A 20,412-nucleotide genomic window follows, 5' to 3' on the forward strand; every position below is an offset into this window, starting at 1 on the left:
TGTTAATACCCATTTAATAATAAATGATTTAAATTTAAATAACAACGAAATAACTATGTTTAAACAAAAAACAAAAAAAAAAGTTGTTTTCTAATCGTATTTCTGGAAAGGAAAAAAATCAAATTGTTTTCTTATTTAATCTAGGATTATTTTTGTGTCACGTTTTTAAACATAGCTTTAAGTGCTCATGTGTTATCTAATACCTCATCAGAGATAATTGAAAATTCCAAATATTGGTGTCATGATATCGCCTTTACGTGTCCAACTGCTTCTTATTTGAGTGTTTTTAATAACAATTTTTTTAATATAAATAATATTTTGGCATATCATCCTCATTTATTTACGTATTTTGCTATAAACTAATAATTCATTTTCAAGACATACTAACGTATTCGAGTTTTGGCTGTATTAAACTTGTTATATTATTTTAAATTCATTATTTTTTTTTTTTTTAGAATATTTCGTATTCATAGAAAATAAAACTATTAATAGGATAGTTCCATATTACGCATGGCTTCATAATCTAGTTTTTCTTGAAATTTTGATGAATAATACATTTGTTGTATGCTAAATGATTTTTTAGGTCAAATTAATGAAGCACAGCTATGAAACGATACCTCATAACTATAAATGCATTAAAAAATCTTCCTGAGAGATATTGTTCTAACTGAATTTTGTGCGGGCATGCTTCTGCTCTTAAATCCACTAAACCTGACCCTGGAGAACTCCAGAATAAAGTTTCCCGACAGGAGTTCCGCGAAATAATTTCGGAATGTGTCATTCCACGTCTACTCAATACAGTTTTGAGTCTTACCATCTCAGATTTTTATCGAATTTTACTAAGGTGTTGTGTAACATATCACAACCCTTGAAGAATTGTGTCGAAATTGAAAGATTAAAATAAATCCCTACAAATCACCTTTACTCTTCGTCGTAAACCTGCCGACTGCCCTACAGTATACTTCAATAATGTTGATCTTAACCCTGTCGAACAGATCCGCTACCTTGGACTACATCTGGACAAATGATTAAATTGGAATCTTCACACAAGATTCAATAGACAGAAAACATGTTGATTCTGACTATTGCAATGCTTGTTAAACAAAAGGTCTAAACTTCCAATCCATTACAAAAGACTGATCTACATGACTATAATAGGCCTATCTGGGGATACGGAGTTGAACTTTGGGGCTCCACTAAACCTTCGAATTCCTCTCGTAAAATCCTCATTGCTTCTTACTTTTTCACGAATAAAATCATCAATAAAGACCATAATGTTTCATATGTAACCGATCGAGCCTGAACCAGATATCAATCTTTCCATTGATTAAACCTGATCCAGATATGAATCCCTAACCACCGAAACTCACTAGTTTCCTATCTTACTTTCTCTTCCATTCTTGACAATTCTCTGAGGAAGCTGAAAAGAAGATGGCTCTAATGTAATATCTTATAATGTACATATGTTATTAGATTGCTAACAACGATTAATTTCTATACAGGTCTATATCATACCGTTGTAAGCTAACATCACATATACTAGATCTATTTTTATGTAAATACAGCTGTCAATTTCGATTTATCATTGTCAATTTGTATTTTAACTCGATTACTATATACTCTGTTTGATTACTCGAATGTTGTTGTAACTACGATATAAATGAATAAAAAAGAGCTACCTCTCTGCAAATAAAAATGTTATGCAATTGATTCCATTCCGTTCTTCCTTTCTTGTCCTGAATAAAAGTTGTATTATTAGGTTTCCAGTAATGTAAAAGATACATGTTCTTTAGAAGAGGTTAATACAAATTTCTGATTTTTGTTGGTTCGTTCATGTAGGTTTATTCCCGCTTTGATGAAAAGCTTATGGGAGGAGAATTATTAGATTATCAGAATATCGTTCCCTAGCCTGCTAAACGATAGATGAATCCCCTACTTTTTATTTAATTTGTTTTCTATTTAATTGTACTAACTACGTGGGTGTTGCACCATTGTCTAGTATTTCGGAAAATTAACTTTTATTTCTATAGTACTCGGTTCACTGTTTCAATAGGAGTGATTTCAACAGAAATACAGACACAAATCATAAGATAGTGTGTGGGGATGAGAGTTTATAAAATTTCATGATGTTACATCCCACTAAAATTAGGTCCTATACGATTTAACTAGTATCATATAAGTATGATATATCTTGAAGACTATATGATATATCTTAGCTATTTGATATATCTTAAATTCGGCCATATATACTTAGCCTGAAACACATTTTTTATCCATACTATGGAATAGTCCTTTAGACACGAGGTATCTCGTCTTTGATATTATCATTCCAATTAACATAACATTTAAATTTACTTTGACTAATGACATCATATGGCGCACTCTAGCTTTGTGTGTTGTGAAACAGCTTTCCTGGTTTGAAAGTTACAACCAGTTATGTACTAGTACGTAGGATGGTAAATTATGATATTTCGAGTCTCATAATAAGCTTTAGCCTGTAATTTTTTAAGTGGTGTTCACGAGGTAATTACATTATTGTGAATTATACATCGGTAATATCCCTTATCTCATAATCCTAAAGGCATTGGATAATCTCTTATCTTTAATTTTCCAACTAGAAACTCAGATGTATATGAGACATTTATTATTTTAAAAAAGTAAAGTAATTAAAAAAAGGAAGAAAAAGAGAACATCAACCTTATAAAAAAATTAATAGTTACTTTCTTAGTTTTTCATGATGAACTAATGTATAGATACAGTGCCCCAAAAGGGCGAGTGCTATATAAAATTAAATAAATAAATCATCACGTATAGTTTTTTTGTGCTATCCAAATTTTATATTGCAAAAGTAATTTTAACTTCCATTATTAGTCTCCAACTATTTTTTTAATTTTAAAACTCTAGACGTTTTGGGGCTGTACTTTCTCATCTTCAGCATCATCATAAAAATTACTCTTATTTTTTTGCTGTTAGTCAAAGGGCGCAGATAAGACAGGAGATATAAAAAAAAATATATAAAAATGTATAAATGAAATAATTTTAATTAATATACTACAAAAATAAGCATTTTTATTATATTAAATTATTATTTATGTAGTTTTTAATTTTTTTTAATTACCTAAGATCAGTTCTTAGTTTAGTTTTCCGTTTGCTTTTTAACTTTAGTTTGCTAGCCGTTGCTAATTTGTGTTATAAATCAATATTTAATTTTATGTTTATTATTTTTGTGTTGTTTTGGTACCGAATCATTAACTACAATCTGTCAAGTTATATATTTTTAAAGTAATATAACAATGTATTTTATTCATATAGGGAATTTGATTAATTAATTCGCTAATTAGGTAGGGACATAGGTGGGTTCGGCGGGGAAGGATGGACTTGTTTTTGTATTATGATCTTCTCTTGTGAGATTGTAACATGTCGTACATCGACCAATCTACTCGCTATAATTTTCTGAAATGTCAAATAAGTAAGGCAACCATGGAGGGCGGGAGTGGAGGGTTTCATGCTGTTTTTCAGTTTCAGGCGCTTTTTAAATATTGCTCGATTAAACTATCTTAAAGTCTACTCTTCCCGTTTTGAGCTAATATTTCGAAAGTGACAATTTTCATTTTAGAGTGACTATAACAGAAATGATAAATATTGAACTTATAACAGGATGTCCTGCAGCAGCCAGGGCTTCAGTCTTAGGGTTGTGGTTAGGTTTCCCAAGTTGTCACTACTCCTTTAACTGTCGGTAACTGAGAGTGTAACTTCATGAAACTGAATCAAAGGATGAAATGTGAACTAAATTTATTTCATGCTTGGCCCGATTTCCCAAAATTTGGGTAAATCGTTTTCGAAACGCGTGAAAAATGTTTTAGCGCCGCGTAAGGGAAAGTAGTAGACGGAAAAGACATGGGGCCAACTTGGTACCAATCCCACAATCCCTGAAAAAATTAGCAAAGTCGGATTTACTGTTTGATTATTGACTATGTCCAAACAAAAACTTGACAGACACAGAACCAAATTTGTTCCTTGATATCGAAAAGGTAAATTGTGACTGATTTTTTTTTTATTATCTCCACGAATACAAAGGAAAAGATCATTCAATGTGATAAAAATTGAATTTTTAATTTTGAAAATTTGGGATTTGACAGTAACAAAGTTACAACGTTTTGCCGACGATATGTGTGTATTTATAACTGAAACATTATTGGAAATATTAATCATTATTATCTTCCCATAGTTCCTTTCGTCGAAGAGACCGGATACAGTATCGTGTTTTGCTTCGTTGCGATTAACTGCATAACCCAGAAAAAAACTATTAATCCATCTATATTATTTAAACATTTATTTATTATATATACATATATGCCAAGAACTCACCTACAAAGTGGAAATAGACTAAATTTACTTGAAAGTGTAGTACATGAAGCTAAACTGCACTCATTGGTAGATACTGCTATAGCTGGTCCAAATCTTAATCTATAAATATCATGCATCAATAAATATCTTCTATATGAATTGCACCACAAAATTCATATAGAAGATATTTATTGATGCATGATTGTTATTAATCTTAATCTATAAATATCTAAATACAAAAATATATTTGTGTATTTAAATGCTTATATAATAGATTTAGATTCAGGCCCGCTGTGTCAGTATCTACTAATAGGTTCGCTCAATGAGTGTAATCAAATCTAAATCTATAAACACCTAAATACATAAATATATTTATAATAATGTTTATGTATGCATTTAGATGTTTATATATTCAGATTTGGGCCGCTATAGTAGTATCTGCCGATAGGTTCGGTCTATAGGTGCAATTTAGGTTCCTTCCTGTACTAAATTTTTAAGAAAATTCAGTCTTTGGAGTAGAGTTCAAGTGGGAAATTGAGCAAGAATGTTTTGAGGATTATAAATTTTAAAAATTCTTGTAAAAATGGCATAATTGTATTAGTAAATACTTATATTTTTGCATTCTGTTTCCTTTAGCATTGCCATATAATAGAGGTAGTCGCACTTGCTAAGTTAATGAGAACTTGAGTAATGGAGTTTCGTAAAAGACTTTCGTTAAGCATCGACTGTCAACGACTTGAACCCTTTCTAAGATTTAATGAACAAGGAAACACATTCTGTATCCCACTCTTATACTGGACAGTTATCAAACTTTATATCTTTCAACAGTTGATGAACAGTCCACTTCTTTGATGAACAGTATACTCCTATTCCCTCACTGCATGGACCTCTTCCAAAAGCCAGGATTAATTATAAGAAATCTTTATATCCAGTTGAGAATCTAACTCATATTAAATTTAATGTACCTTATTACTCCCGGGTTATAGAATCTGAATTAAAATTTTTAAACATCAATCTGATAGGGCTGGCAAATTTAATACTAAAGTTGAAAAATGGCCCCAACTCCTTTGATAAGGATGGTCCTGTTTGATGGAAATGGCCATCTACGGAACGTTAATTTGAATTTACTAAGAGGGTCGGGCGGGTGGAGCCAGCGACATTAAACAGTGGTGAGATACCTCCAGCTCGCTCTGGAATGCTGTTCCATTATTTCCCGTTTTGCGGCAGAGTCTAGTACCGTCTCACAGTTAACCTTGTCTCTTTTTATTTTATTTTATTTTTTTCTTCATGGATCCGCCAAACCCAAATAGGAATTGGAAGCTAGATGCGGGAGAGAAACTATGTTGTTAGATGCCTTTAAATGTGGAACCAACACACTTAACAGAATTGCCAATGAGGACCGCATAGTCCCAAGCAAAAGGGGTCTGTGAAAAATGTTATGATTCTTTTAAAACTTGAACATTTATTTTACCCACGAAAAAAGTATAAATTAAAATTCATACATTTTACATGCTGACTGGCTAACCTGATTTAAGGATTTAAGTCTAGTTTTGATGATAAAGTAGTATTTGATAAAATATTTTTTTATTCTATTGATATAGTATAATAAACATGTATTTACATATAGGTAATTATAATAAGTCATTTACTTATTTTCCTCGAAGGGAAAGCTATTTTGTCCCATGTACTTGGCAGATTTTTTAATAAAAAATAATATTTTTTTGATAATCATGAATCTAAATTTCTTTTCCTTAAATATTTGACTAGTTTTAGTAACCCCACCCTTGTTATCTGGTCGTTTCATATGAAATGTGATTTATGAAAACAAAGGTTGTTGTTTAGTAAAAAAAACTTGATTTCATTAAAAATGTTAACCCTCATTTTCAATACTTTTTTCCCAACGTGTTATCAATTTTTTAATCCCAGAATTGAACGATTCAGAGTTTCTTAAAAGAAATTAAGTAACTCAGAAAATGCATTTTTTTACGTGAGAATTGCTTGAAAAAATTTACCTTTAAAGAACTTGAAAGAATGGAAATATGTTGGAGATACGTCTGGGAAGTAAGGTGGGTGTGGAAGGTCTTCACAGCTCATTTAGTTTCTTCACTGTCTTTCGTGAAATGCATTATGTCAAGTACAATGAGGATGTAATGATTTCACATCTGAATAAAAAGGAGAAATAATTATTTTTGCAATTAACAACCACACAAAAACAAACACTTTTTTACGTGATTTCCTTTCGTAAAAAGGCTCGTTTTTTTGTGTTTTATTAATTAAATCTTAAAAACTTGTGTAAAATGTATTCAAAGGGTTGTAATGTTATACAATTGTATCATTTCAGGAAAAAATTAAACTTCTCGGGCAGTTGAGACCCAGCATTGTTTGGAGAAACATGTATTGAAGATTATAGCTTTATAAAATCAAATCTGAGATAGATTATATCGCTGGTCAGAAAATTCAATGACGGAACTGTAAATTTTGAAGTGAATCGTGAATCGAATTTACTTGATGTTTGTGTTCGGCATAATTTTGGCACAAATTCGCCTTGTAAAGAACTTTTTTAGTACAATTATTTCGATTTACAAACATCTAGTAAATATATTTTTGAGCGTGCCAACCCCCAAAAGTCAATTTCACAAAATCTTACAGTTGCGTAATTATTCTTCCGGAGCAGCGGTACGAGAATATTACTTTAAAATAATTTATTTTTGTACTGGATGAAGTCGTGGTTAGAAAAAAAAATTATGGATAAGAAATTTGAGGATGAGCTGGTATGACTGGAAATGTCAACTGTAATAAAGAATTTAAGAAATGATAGTGGTTTTTAATATTTCCTTAAAATAATATAATTAAATACATTATAAATAAAATTACAACACTAAAATGAACTTAGATTTTTGGTAATATCTAAGTGCTCATACACGAAAAAAAAATATTTTTTTTATTTCCGTATTCGATGAATACACATAAGAGAATTACAAGATAAAACACATGTCTCATAACGCTTTAGCTCCTGCCGCTCATACTTTTTTTATTTTACTAATGATCTTTATGTGTCGAGAAACTGCTGATACACTTGTATTCAGTTGTGCTGCAAGACCTTTAACTGTTTGATACGGGTTTTCTTCCATAGTAAGCCTAAGTTCATAGTTGTCAATAGCTGGTGGAGGTCTTCCTCTGATTGGTTATCCAAATCTGTCACCATCCAAACGTTTTTGAAATCATTGGCGATTGGTCAGTTCGTTACAACAATCTTCCTTGTACGCCGTAGTAGTAATTCTTGCAGCTTGGGCTGCCGAGTGTCTGTTTAAACTATCCCGAAAATCGCATGTTTCCATGGTCATATTGGATGTCATACTAAAGAATTTGCAATCAACTAGAATTATATATTCAAAGTAGAGGGTATAAATAAAAGATCTGTAAACACAAATGAATATTTTATTTAAACCCGTGGATTAAAAATTAAGTTTTATCAAAAATAATTAATCTATATAGTCTAGATCAGTGTTTTTATTTTTAAAAATAATTTATTTAAAAATTAACCTAAGAAAAGATGAAATAAAAAACAATTACGTTTAAAGAAATGGGACCCATTCATAGACTGTTCATATAAGCATCAATATTTATTTCACTGAATTCAGGTGGTTTATACAAAACCAACATTAACACGAAAACAAGAAAATCATACCCCGAAGGACCAGAAGGGTCAAATTTAACTAATACAGTGGTTTCTTCAATAGTTTTGTACATCCGCACCAGTTTTCTAAAAAAAAAATATTGTGCCCCCTTAATTTTATTAAGAATTTAGTTTTATACATACTCACCTGATAGGAAACAAAATAATACTCCCTGTTACATATAAATGCTCAGCAAACATTCCATTCATGTACCTGATATATGATAATGTTTATCTTGATTATTTTTACAAAATTAACAAACCTTTCCATCTCATTTCCTTTTTTATTTATTTTGTTTTGCATTGCGAAAAACTGCAAAATTTTTTTATTGTTCTTGGACGAAGAATTATATCATGCTGTAGATTTCTGCTGTTAATAAGACGTTTATAATTGTGGGTTGGTTTTTCTAAAAGCGCCTCAGCAAGAGACCGGGGAACTTGGACATTGACTATTTCTCTTATGCACTTTATACATTCCTCATTGATATGTTTTACAGTTAAGACTGTTCGGCTGAATGCTGGCAGTTCGTAGAGGATTCTCTAGCCATCAGTATCTTCTCTTGTGAACTGCCTAGAATGGGGGGGGGACCAACTTCTCTGTATATGAGATCTACTTTTAATTTTATAAGCGAGTCGCAATCAACTTGTCATGGGAGTAGTCTAAGAGGGAAGAAGGGGTGTGACATGCACTATGTTCAGTATCTGGTATATTCCAGCTTGGTAAGTAATATATATGTTAAAAATTATTTTTTATTATTTTATCACACTAAGTTTTCGAGATATAGGCTTATGAAGAAAATAAATTTCCAGACCTAACTTTTGAAAGCAGCATTTCGTACACGCGTTACCTAAAAAATTCGATTTTCCCGCACATTTTCAAGATAGATTTTTACTAACTTAAAATGAATTTTAATTTTTTTGTCAGAGATTTTATTTATTTTTATGTAATTTTTTTCATTTATTTATTTATTTTTATTTTAGTATGGATGTGATCAATCATCACTATTACCTATTGCTCAACAACGTTGTGGCAGATTGTAATATCTATCAATAAATAAAGTTTTGAATTAAAAATTAATTATCAACTGCGGTGTACAAGTTGCTATTTGTTCGTAAATATGAAAAAGTTGTTATAAAGCTGTACAGTATGGCTGATAATTTGATTTCAATGTTTCACTTTCGCGTTATTTATTTCGGCCTGGATGTATCATGAAAGAACAATATGACTTACTTTTTGCTAATCTATAGCTTAATAGCTCAATAGCTCGCTGAGTACACATTACACTGAAATACAGATATACGGCTTATCTACTTGCGTAAAAAACAGCAACAATAATTATTTAAACGGCCAAATAGCTCACGTCCAGGGGAATTAAAAGAACATGGATAATGGATAACTTTATATAAGTTTATTTATAGCTTGTTCACCCTCAACTCATCTTTAAATTGTTGTCTGAAAAACATGTGTTCTCAGAAAATTGTTGATAAAAATTCTTGTCTATAATTAATGGAAAAATACTGGTTCTATATACGATATGCACGTTTACACTCGGCTAAAAAATCCTCTTTCAGAAAGTATTCCTCTCTTTAGTGATTATACTTCGCGGGTTATCTGCTCTCACTATTGATTGGTTGTCTACTTTAAGAAAATCCGGTTATGAACTTGAGATAATCGAAACTTCCAACGAGGCTGTTTAACGAGGCGGCGAAAGTAATATGGTTGAAAAGCCTGAGTTATCTTCAAAAGCAAAGAGAAGAAAGTTTTTAGTATAATAATCTGGACCGTCAAAGGCCTAGGTCCTTTACCACGGAATACCTTCAGCATATTTTCATCCTGGCGTATTATTTACGACTACATAAATCCTATAGTATGTTTTAATGTTATCTTCAGGATTTTAGTTTGCATATTTATTTTTATTTACTAGTGTAATTCATTTTAAATTTGTTTAGTTCATCCTTTATACGACAAAATTATTGAGCATTTAACTTTTAAATTTATTACAGTGCTACCAATGGGTAGTTTCTCTACACGCCCGTAACACTCCATTTTAACTAAGATCAAATTTATTTAATGTATTATATAATATTCAGCTGTAAATTTCAATAAAGATATTACAAAAAAAACTTTCATATTTAATCTTTTTGGTGTTTGATATTTAGTTCCTGTGTTTTATTATGAAAAAAATTTTAAATCGTTAATGAGGTGCGGATTTTAGTTACTTTCAACTAATTTCAGTACATACTTAATTAGTAATTAATTTAAAAACTTTATTGGAGTTATAAATAAATACTATTTTAAATATTCATTTATTATAAAATAAAAATACAAGACATGAAGAATCAAAGTCACCTATACAGTTGAGTAAGATATGATCCTCAGTGCTCGTTTTGCTTTCAATCAGATATAACATCTAGCCACTTATTACATTATGTGACTACCCGCGCCTCGAGGACATAAGTAAGTTTCGAGCACGTCGAGACCAAGTGGTCCAAGTTCAGAATGTTTCATTAGGCTGACATATCGCTTATGGCGGGAGAGCCATGACCCTGCAGCGTTGGGGAAAAATGAATAAAGTTGTACACCAAAGTGGGTGCACCATATGTAACAAGCAGTGGCAATTTCCTCGATAATATTTAAATATTACTTTAAATAACAAAACTATATATTTTCTTAATAAAGTAAGAGGATTAGAATGATCAAATAAAGTTATATATTTATTTTTAATTTAAAAAATGTAGAAAATCATGGTTTGAGAATTTTTTTTTTAGAGAAAAGCTAAATAGTTTTTGGTACCAAATTTTTTATTCTAAACATTTCTTGTATAATTATAATTTATATATTTGACTTTAGTACATCATGTATACCAGTGGTCTACAAAAAGTAAAATATTATATTTATTTATTTCTTAAATAAATTCTACGGAACAGTGTTTTTAGAACAAATGTGTTTATAGAAAATTACGTCTATATTCCAACTTCTTTTTTTATGACATTTCTGGTCGTTTCTGACATACGGGCGATCTACAGGGTACCACACTATTCTAACCATGGTGGAGATCAAGTTTTCATTTCGGCGTCGCTGCATTTCCGAGGTTTTAAATACCTCATAAACATAAACAGCTCAATCAGAGGTCATGTTTCAGCAAATTTATTCTTCTTTTTGTAATGTTCTATTAGGATTTTTATTGTTATGTCTAGTTTTAAAGATATGGAGCTCCAAATGAAAAATTAATTTTTTTAAACGTGTGAAGAACATGGTCGAGGGCTGTATAATAAATAAAAAAATATTTATTCGTGCCGACGTTTCAACCCGAATTTCAGGTCTTCATCACGGAGTTATGGGAGAGGTTCTGGCTATTTTTTTAAAACGTTTTGAAGAAGCACATTTTCGATTCTCTATGGTTGGCAGAGCCTTCAATTTTTATAGTAACTATCTATTGTTTTCATTAATATAATCAAATACTGAAGTGAAATAACGGTCCCCCCTCCCAAATCCCCCCCTGGACTAGAACTATTTAATTATGAACCCAATACTAATGTTGAGCTAAATTGAACATCTTGGTCTACGGTTTGATATTTTGTTTATAATATCAATTTCACTTATTCATAATTATAAATAAAAATTACATTTCTATTAAATAAATCAAATTGTATCCTTGTATAGTCTCAACACTCTTTATTACATCAATAGTCCAACGTTTCGGCCATCCTCAAGGACAATCTTCTATAAAATAAAAATATAAATTCTCACCTCACATCAAAATTTAAAAATTGTTTTGCAGGCTATTATGACCAGGTCATTAATTATAAGTCAAAACACACCCTATTTTTTTAAAAATTCATAAATATTTAAAACTTTTAATTTTAAATTAATCCACATTGTTTATATGGTAGTGATAGTGTGGATACATTTAAAATTAAAAGTCCTAAATATTTATGAATTTTTAAAAAAAATAGGGTGTGTTTTGACTTATAATTAATGACCTGGGCAGAATAGCCTGCAAAACAATTTTTAAATTTTGATGTGAGGTGAGAATTTATATTGAAGATTGTCTTTGAGGATGGCCGAAATGGCCGAAACGTTGGACTATTGATGTAATAAAAAGTGTTGAGACTATACAAGGATACAATTTGATTTATTTACTAAATAATTACCAGTCTCAAGATATTGAAAAAAGTTATAATTAAATTACATTTCTATTTTAATTAAAATTTCATAGTTTAAGGAAATAAATATAAAATCGGTGAGAATTTAAAAAAATTGTTCCTTAGTCATTTTTTTTCTTTGGTTCATTAGCATTGTGTTCCTTATTCGGTATTTAGGAATTTTACCTTACGTTTTAGGAAGTCATTGTAAATGTAAAAGCATGTTAAAATATTTTGTAAATCAAATTTTTATCTGTTATTTTATCAGTTTTTATTCTATATTCTATTGTTATTCGAAGCAATTATAGTGGACGTGATGTATGGGCAAGTTGCTGCGAGGGTCCTAGAGTGTTTGATTCAGAATGTTGTGAGTTCGAATTCTATCGAGGAAAGTCAATATTTATTACCCTGGAAGATAAATATTGATATTCCCACTCTAGAAGCTGTATAGGACTACAGTGAAAGACTTTATCAAAAAAAAAAAAAAAGAAGAAGAAAAATTGGAAAAAAATCACCCAATTGAAAATAAAAATCTAATAAATTGAAGTCAAGAATACACGATGAAGTTGATCGATAACATTTTATAAAAATTATGAAAAATAAAAACTCTTTATACCTCTAAAAGAATAAAAAAGAACATATTTTCACTGTTAAAAATAATTTATTGTCCAATGATGCTTTTATTACTAGTGATAGTATACCAAAAATAAATCGTTTTCCGAAATATAAAAAAAAAAAAGACAAGGTTATATACCTACAGCCCGGACTGGTATTTTCGAAAGAGCATTAGCATCTCAACAGGCCTTGTTGGTCTAAAGAAAAAAAACATCTTTAAAATACGATATATAACACAGATCCGCCTCGGAAACATCCTTAATGTGTAATATACCTTTGGATGACCCAGTTTATCTGCTATGTTTACAAATTGGTGTCATCCTGCAACGATAAAACCTAACAGGCTGCAAAGGGACATTGTGGTGTTGAGGAATGCATAAAAACTGGTAGGTGATATTCGGGATTTACAATGAAGCGACAAACCGGCTCCAGCGATGCAATTCAGCATTGTCGAGGGGTGTATTTCGTCAATGCGATGGTTAAGTGGCGGATCTGAAAATTTCTGTGAGGGTTTGGTTTCAATTATGGTTTGAGATTTAAGGTAACAATTAATTTCCAACTTAGACTAAATCAACTAACTTTTCGCATTTTTATTTTACTAATTTTATTATAAACATATTTTTGTTTAATTTTGCTTGTTGGGAGTATATAATTTTTTAGTTCAGTATGCGATTTCTGATAACAATGGTTTTATTGAAATGTTTAAAGAAAAACAAATCATCGGCGAAAACAATCTCTAGTGTTTAAGCGTTGATAGAATGTGATTGAAATTCAACGTTGCAATAAGAAAAATCATTAAACGAGAATAATCAGTTTTATTATCAATTTTATGAAGGATATTAAGACATTTGAAATCAGGAAAACCATAGAATTTATGAAATAATTGGAAATTAAAGAATCAATCTGATACCTTTTGGAATGCGTCTTCAGAAAACTAGGAGGGGCTCCTTTTTCTCATACAATGCTCTCGAAATCTGCAACAAGGAAAAAAACTTTTAATCTTCCTATTTTTAATTATCCCAAAGGATAAACTATATTTTTTATTGTAGCCATTTAACTTGTGGGACTCCCCTAATTAGGAAGATAGATATACACAAAAATGAAATTACACAAATTCTACCTCAACTTTAAAAATCCACTTTCATTTAATAATATTTCGTACACTTGATTGACTTTGCAGTTTTAAGTTGTGAATAGTCTCCAGAAAAAAAATTCCAACATTTTCTTAAGTACAAAATGGTAATATTTTTCGAAGATACCTGTTATACCTTTTTTGTTCAAGCGTAAATCCAGGAACGTTGCTGTTGGATCTGGGGAAGGAACATGTGGGTGACCCTCCTCAAGGTTTTAAGACCACAAAAATCTGATACGGTGCAAAAAAAAAAAATTAACATGGTATGAAGTAGAAGATGGTCGGGTGTGCGGTCAACAAATAAGCAAAAGCTTATTTATTTGTGCCTACGTTTCGACCTGAATTTCAGACATTCATCGGGGCTAAAAAATAAAAAAAAAGATATAACAACCAACACTCAGGGAAACATAAAAATAAAGGAAAATTATAAACAATCAAATTTGGAATTATTCATAACAATGAATTAAGCAGAAAGTAGTTGATTAATAACAATAGAAGATGAAAGGGAAATATTAAGAAAATTAATAAAAATACACAATGAAACTAACCAGTATTTATTTTTATTAATTTTCTCAATGTCTCCCTTTTACACATTACTATACCTCACTTATGCTATATTTACTTCACCTGACTGTTCTACCTTTTACTACTACCTCTTTGCCATATTTATAACTATTTTTAATAAGTATTATTCTACAATTTATTAGTCTAGATCTGTATTTACAACTTTTGTCACCTGTTATATTTATTAGTAACTTTACTAGTAACTCCAGTCCACCAACATGTATACTTCCTTATATTGTTACTATAATTTCTTGTTATATACTTTATAAACATAACAATTGTTTTGAAATGTTTTATTCATTCTCTAATGTTTGTATCTTGTTTATTTCATTTAGCCCTGCAAAGTGGGACGAAACCTTGGTTACCAATAAGTAGTTTTCTTTTACCATTTTCACACCTTTATTGACCGGCACCCGGACTATCTTCCTATAATGGAATATGATATTATAAAAGTAAGAATTATACAAATTATATTATGAAAAATTATAACAGATATTGTTGAAGAAATAATAACTCATTATTAACTTTGTACATATGAAAGCAATCTGAATGAATAGGCTTTAGTAGATTTTTGTTTTAAATTCGCTATTTAAACCCTGTTGAACAATTCCAATAAGATTAAGACCTATCTGATATTAAATATCACTTGATTATACATTAATATTCTTTGTTTAATAAAAATAGTTAGAGGTGTTTTTGAGAAAATCCTTAAAAAGTGTAAAATAAATTCTCTAAAGTCACTTGGTCGATCGACTCTTTTTGGTCTAGGCTGTTCTCACAGATCATTTTGCGGTGCTTGGTTATTTGTCTGAGGGGACCTCCAAACGTGTATTTTCGACGAGAACTGAAAATCGAAATTTGATAGGATCGCATTATTATTAAACGATATCCCTTAGTATATATTCCATGTGTCGGTAAGTGAATGTAAAAGTTGGTAAATTTAAGACAATGACAACACTACTTCCAACAATGGTGATAAAACATTTTACACAAAGAGTAACTACATCTGTTCACACCGTTTTGCAATTTCAGGCGTTTTTTAAATAGTGCCCGATTAAACTAGCTTAAAGTCTCCTCTTCCTGATTTAAACAAATATTTCAAAAGTGAAATAGGACTGTCGCCCCCTGTGGATCTTTGTTTATTAACACCTTATAATGCCACAAGGCAATTCGAGGGAGAAGACTCAGTAAAAGCATCTATAATACATTCCATGTATTATAGATGTTTGATGTACTAATTTATTTTAATGAATGGTAGGAAAAAATAGATCTTAACTTACATTTCATGTATTATATGTGTTTTGACCAGACAGTCCAGATTATAGATTTAGTTGGTCAAATTAAATGATAGATTTCAGAAGGTGGTTTTTATTATTATTTTATTTTTATACCAGATCGGCCTGGTGTGCCTTACATGGTTGATATAACTTATATTTTTTTTTTAACAGTTGATTATGAGGGAGTATAGTCATACAAATGACACCCCTAACTATATACAATGTCCTTATTAAAAGAAAAAAAATAATAATAAAATAAATATATAAGAATAATGCTTCTTAATAAAAGAGGAAAGTAAAATTAATAACAAAATATAATGATATTGGTACACTTAAATAAAACAAACAATTGTCTTCTAATAGTAAAAAGAAACAAGTTAATTTGAAAAAGGGAAGAGAGAAGAAAAGAGAGAAAAAAAAATGAATAAATAAAATGAATAATAATAATATGTAAATAGAGGTAGTGTGACCATGAATTAATTTTATATTTATTAAAAATTTATAAAAGAATGTCCTGCAGCAGTCTGGGCTTCAGTCTTCGGATTGAGGTTGGGTTTCCCAGGTTTTTGTGCACTGCTCCTTTAACTGTTGGTAACTGGGAGTGGAACTTCATGAACCGTCTTTTTGATGTAATCCTCTATTGACTCCATATGGTCCGCGATGCAATTGGCTATTTCTTATGAACTAAGGAGCATTAACTGCGATTGTTAGGGCTTTATTTTGAAAAGATTTTAGTTTTATTCCTTTTCGTGAAGAGTGGTTAATGATAAAAAGAGAGATAGATAGATAGAACTTAACTAATATATTGAAGTTACGATGAATGATTTGTGGAGAGAGAGGCCAAGAATATTACATAATATTGTTAGTGTGGTTAAGAAATTTAGATAGAGGAACCTATTGCTGAGATGAGACTGGTTGATCCGATTGAGGCTTTCCATTTTGTAGTTATGAGATGAAATAAATGTTCCTTGCGTACTGAGGGCCCCATATTGATATGGGTCACCTGTTGTGTGATCTGGTGCTCAAGTGGCGATCGGGATGTGTGCCCCTAGTGCCACACTCTGTTACCTTCTTCTTTGTTAGACATCCTTTATCTTCAGTGATTAGTAACTAAGTAAGAGAGGCTAGAGGTTTCTGGAGAGTATTCAAGTTTATACAGTGAGAGATTAGTCCTCCTAATTTTAGTTTTAGTCAGCTTTAGTTGGCCTTTTTCTCTATAGGCCAATGTTTATGCTTTGCTAGGTTTTCGCCCAATTATTACCCTTAAATCTAAACCCTCAGGCTCTATAGACTGAACAATGTGTGTATGAGGTGCTGGTTCAGTTTTAATGAAGATTATTAATAAAAAAAGAAATAAGTCTTAGTGGTGCCACAAGACAATCAAGGGGAAAAGCCACAGTAAAGTATACATTATACATTTCTTGTATTGTGTATGTATGAAGTAATACTGTTATTACACTTGAACGAAGGGTACGAAAAAAGGGTCTTAGTTGGGCGGTCCGGCCAGAAAGGATGGTACTTTTTTTTTGTGTTATGGTATCCTGTTGTGAGATGTCTTACATTGTTCTTACATAAGAAGTTTCCAATAATTTGAAAGTTGGGAAACAGGACATTTCAAAACATATTTTATACTGTGAATACTACGATAAAAAATTTTACCCAAAGAGTTATTAAAATTGATAACTGATACCAAACCTAACTTTTACGTTCAGAAATAAGGGGTTTATATAAATAATAACGGAAATAAAAGTTGTTTTATAAATAAAAATTCTAAAACTAAAACCTATTTATTTTATTTCAAACTTTAAATTTTTCCATATAAAATAGGTGTTAAAGATCGATATTTTCAATGTAAATTTATCTGTATATGATGCTCTGATATAAAATTTTTAATAATATTTTTTTATCAACTTTTCATAGAAAACCCCTCAATTATTTTTTCTATCACTTCCAATTGATGAGTGAACAGTTTCCAATAATTTGAAAGCTCAAGAGGTTAAGGAAAGCACTTTAAACTAAGAACATCAACATGGTTTTCAACAAGTTTCAAACTAATACTTATCAGACTATTAAAATTGAGAAATTGAGATTTTATTGTTGGAATCTAAAAGAAAGTTATTGTTGTCAAGAGTCAACATTCGTAACAGGTTAGTGAAATGTCCCCAATAGTTTGAAAACCCCAAAAATAGGGAAATAGGAGATAAGAAAACCTACTTCAAACTGCGAAACTATGGTATCGCAATTGTGTACTGTAAATTTTACATTATTCTTGGTAACCAAGGGTCTGAGTTTAGAGACTCTAATTTACCAGATTGTCAAACTTGTCTCTTGCCACGAACCAATTTTAAGAATTGGGCTAAATGGAAATGTTAGACCGTATGAGGTTACCTACTGAAGTTAGTTACTGTAGTCCAACTTATATGCTTCGTTGTAACTGAAGTAAGACATTAGATCGCCCTTCTCAGTGTATTTCTTCCCCTCACCACATCCCTATAAATTGCATCTTCGTGTTCCTTGCATCTAATTAAAAAAAATAAAAAAAGTTCCAAAAAAAAAAGTAGCCAAAATATACCAAAATAGTTCCAAATATGGCGGACTCACTAGTTTGACTAGTTTTATTTGTTCACTTTCATTTAGCATTTCACACAATGTCGGCATAATTGGTCTTTTATTAAATCTGGATAGTCACAGAATTGTAAACCATATATAAATATATAAAATTAATTTGCCTAATTATTAAAAAATAAGAAAATAAATTTTTTCAAGTTTTTCACTCGAAATTTGGAAATTCATTGGAAATGGTGCAGTAGCTATTAAATCATCAAATAAAACACTCATATAAGAGTTATATAAATGTAACTGCCACTTAAATCTTTGCATTAATATAAACTAGTATGTATTTAAACTAATATATTATAAAGGTTTCTTGAAAATATCCATGAAGCTAAAAGCATTTACTCCTTTAACCGTCCAGGGCCAGTTAAGTACATTTTCTAAGGAACTACTTCAAGTATATTAAAAAAGTGGTGGGTAGATTTTAAAAAAATTAATCGCTCTATGCGTTCTATTTGAAGGATTAATCGATATTGTTGTCCGCTTGACTTGGAGGTTCATGATCACAGACGCGACGATTGCAAAATAGAAATAATTAAGACTCATTGTGGTTAAAAAACAATGTTGAAATATTATGGAAAAAGTAATTTTGTTTTACGCTTAGATGACCATGGTTTTCCCTCTGGGAAGGTAAGCAATGAACATAACCGATATTACCAACAGTATTGTTATCGTTTATGGTTAAATTAAATTATTGTTTCTTTAAAATTGCTAACAATCAAGTTGTCTTTGTCTAAGAGTCTTTATACAGTTTCTTGAAATGAATTGGTCCATGTTATGGTTATTCAAATTTCATTATAAATTGAAAAAAATTTGTGAGAAAATGATATTGAAATAAATATGAATAATTTTACTAAACAAAAATATTTGATATAATTCCAATTTGGCCGAATGTTTGAAAATTTATTTACCTGACCCTGCGCGAAATATGACCGACTGCTCGAAAATACCTTATGTATGTTTTTATTTGTTGATATTTACTATTGTATTAAAAATATATATCATAAGTAAATTTGGATAAATTTGGTGTAAGTTATAATGGAATGATACAGGCGTGTAGAGAAACTTATACCTTATTAGTAGCATTATAATAATATAAACTTACACCTATTAGTAGCACTATAATGACGTTTTTACATTAGCAGGTCTCGTGGTCATCTTCTTTCTAGGCGCCTCGGAGGATTGTCAGGAATGGAAGACGAAGCAAGGTTAGTAAGTTTATAATGGAAGGAATGATATCTGGTTCGGGCTAGATCGGTTATATAGGGAAGAACATTAAGGTCTTTAAAGTAAGGAGCATTGAGGATTTTACAAAGGATTTTGGGTTGTTAGTATTTGATACGAGAGGAATTCGAAGGTTTAGTGGAGCCCCAAAGCTCAACTCAATATGTTCAGATTGGCCTTATTACAGTCATGTAGATCAGTCTTTTGTAATGAATTGGAAGTTTAGACCGTTTGTCTAGTAAGTGCTGTAATAGTCGAAATCGACGTGCAGTTTCCTGTCTTTTCAGTCTTGTGTGAAGATTCCAGGTTAGTGGTTTATCCAGATGTAGTCCAAGGTAGCGGATCTGTTCTTCAGGAGTAAGAGCCACATTATTAAAGGATACTATATGGCATTCGGTAGGTTTACGACGAAATTTTATGTTAATTTATACAAGAGCATAAAATTACTAAAATACAGACATAGGGAATATCTAACCATTGATAGAACTCCAATAAGATTTCTAGAAGAGAAGATCTTGAGGTCATCTTCTTTTCAGACGTCTAGGAGGATTATCAAGTATTGAAGGAGAAGCCAGGCTAGAAATAAATTGGTTTGGGAGTCAAGGAAAATTATCATGGAAGGATTTGTATCTGGTTCTGGCAAAATCGACAACTATGGAATATTGAGGTCCTGGATGAGTTGATTTGTGACAAAGTAAGGATCATTAAGGGTGTTGTATTGTAAAGATTTAATACGAGAAGAATTCGATGGCTTGGAGGAGCCCCAAAACTCCGTAAGTCCAGATAGGCCTTATTATGGTTATGTAAATGAGTCTTTT

The 20,412-nt window shown here is 30.7% G+C and overlaps 1 protein-coding gene across 4 annotated transcripts in view; it reads right to left on the minus strand.

The window, feature by feature from the left end:
- The window catches only part of Ork1 (open rectifier K[+] channel 1), a 165,341-nt gene that overhangs the window by 44,194 nt on the left and 100,735 nt on the right, over window positions 1–20,412 (minus strand). For 3 of the 4 annotated variants that reach the window (XM_067048487.1, XM_067048486.1, XM_067048488.1), the window contains exon 2: window positions 13,695–13,758. The exons of the other annotated variant lie outside the window; for it this stretch is intronic. The gene's annotated coding sequence lies outside the window, so the exon portion shown is untranslated. The remainder of the gene's footprint in view (window positions 1–13,694; window positions 13,759–20,412) is intronic. 4 annotated transcript variants of the gene reach the window in all.

This window comes from Halyomorpha halys, unplaced genomic scaffold (assembly GCF_000696795.3).
Source record: "Halyomorpha halys isolate HHAL.00 unplaced genomic scaffold, Hhal_1.1 Scaffold865.1, whole genome shotgun sequence".
NCBI classification, from domain to species: domain Eukaryota; kingdom Metazoa; phylum Arthropoda; class Insecta; order Hemiptera; family Pentatomidae; genus Halyomorpha; species Halyomorpha halys.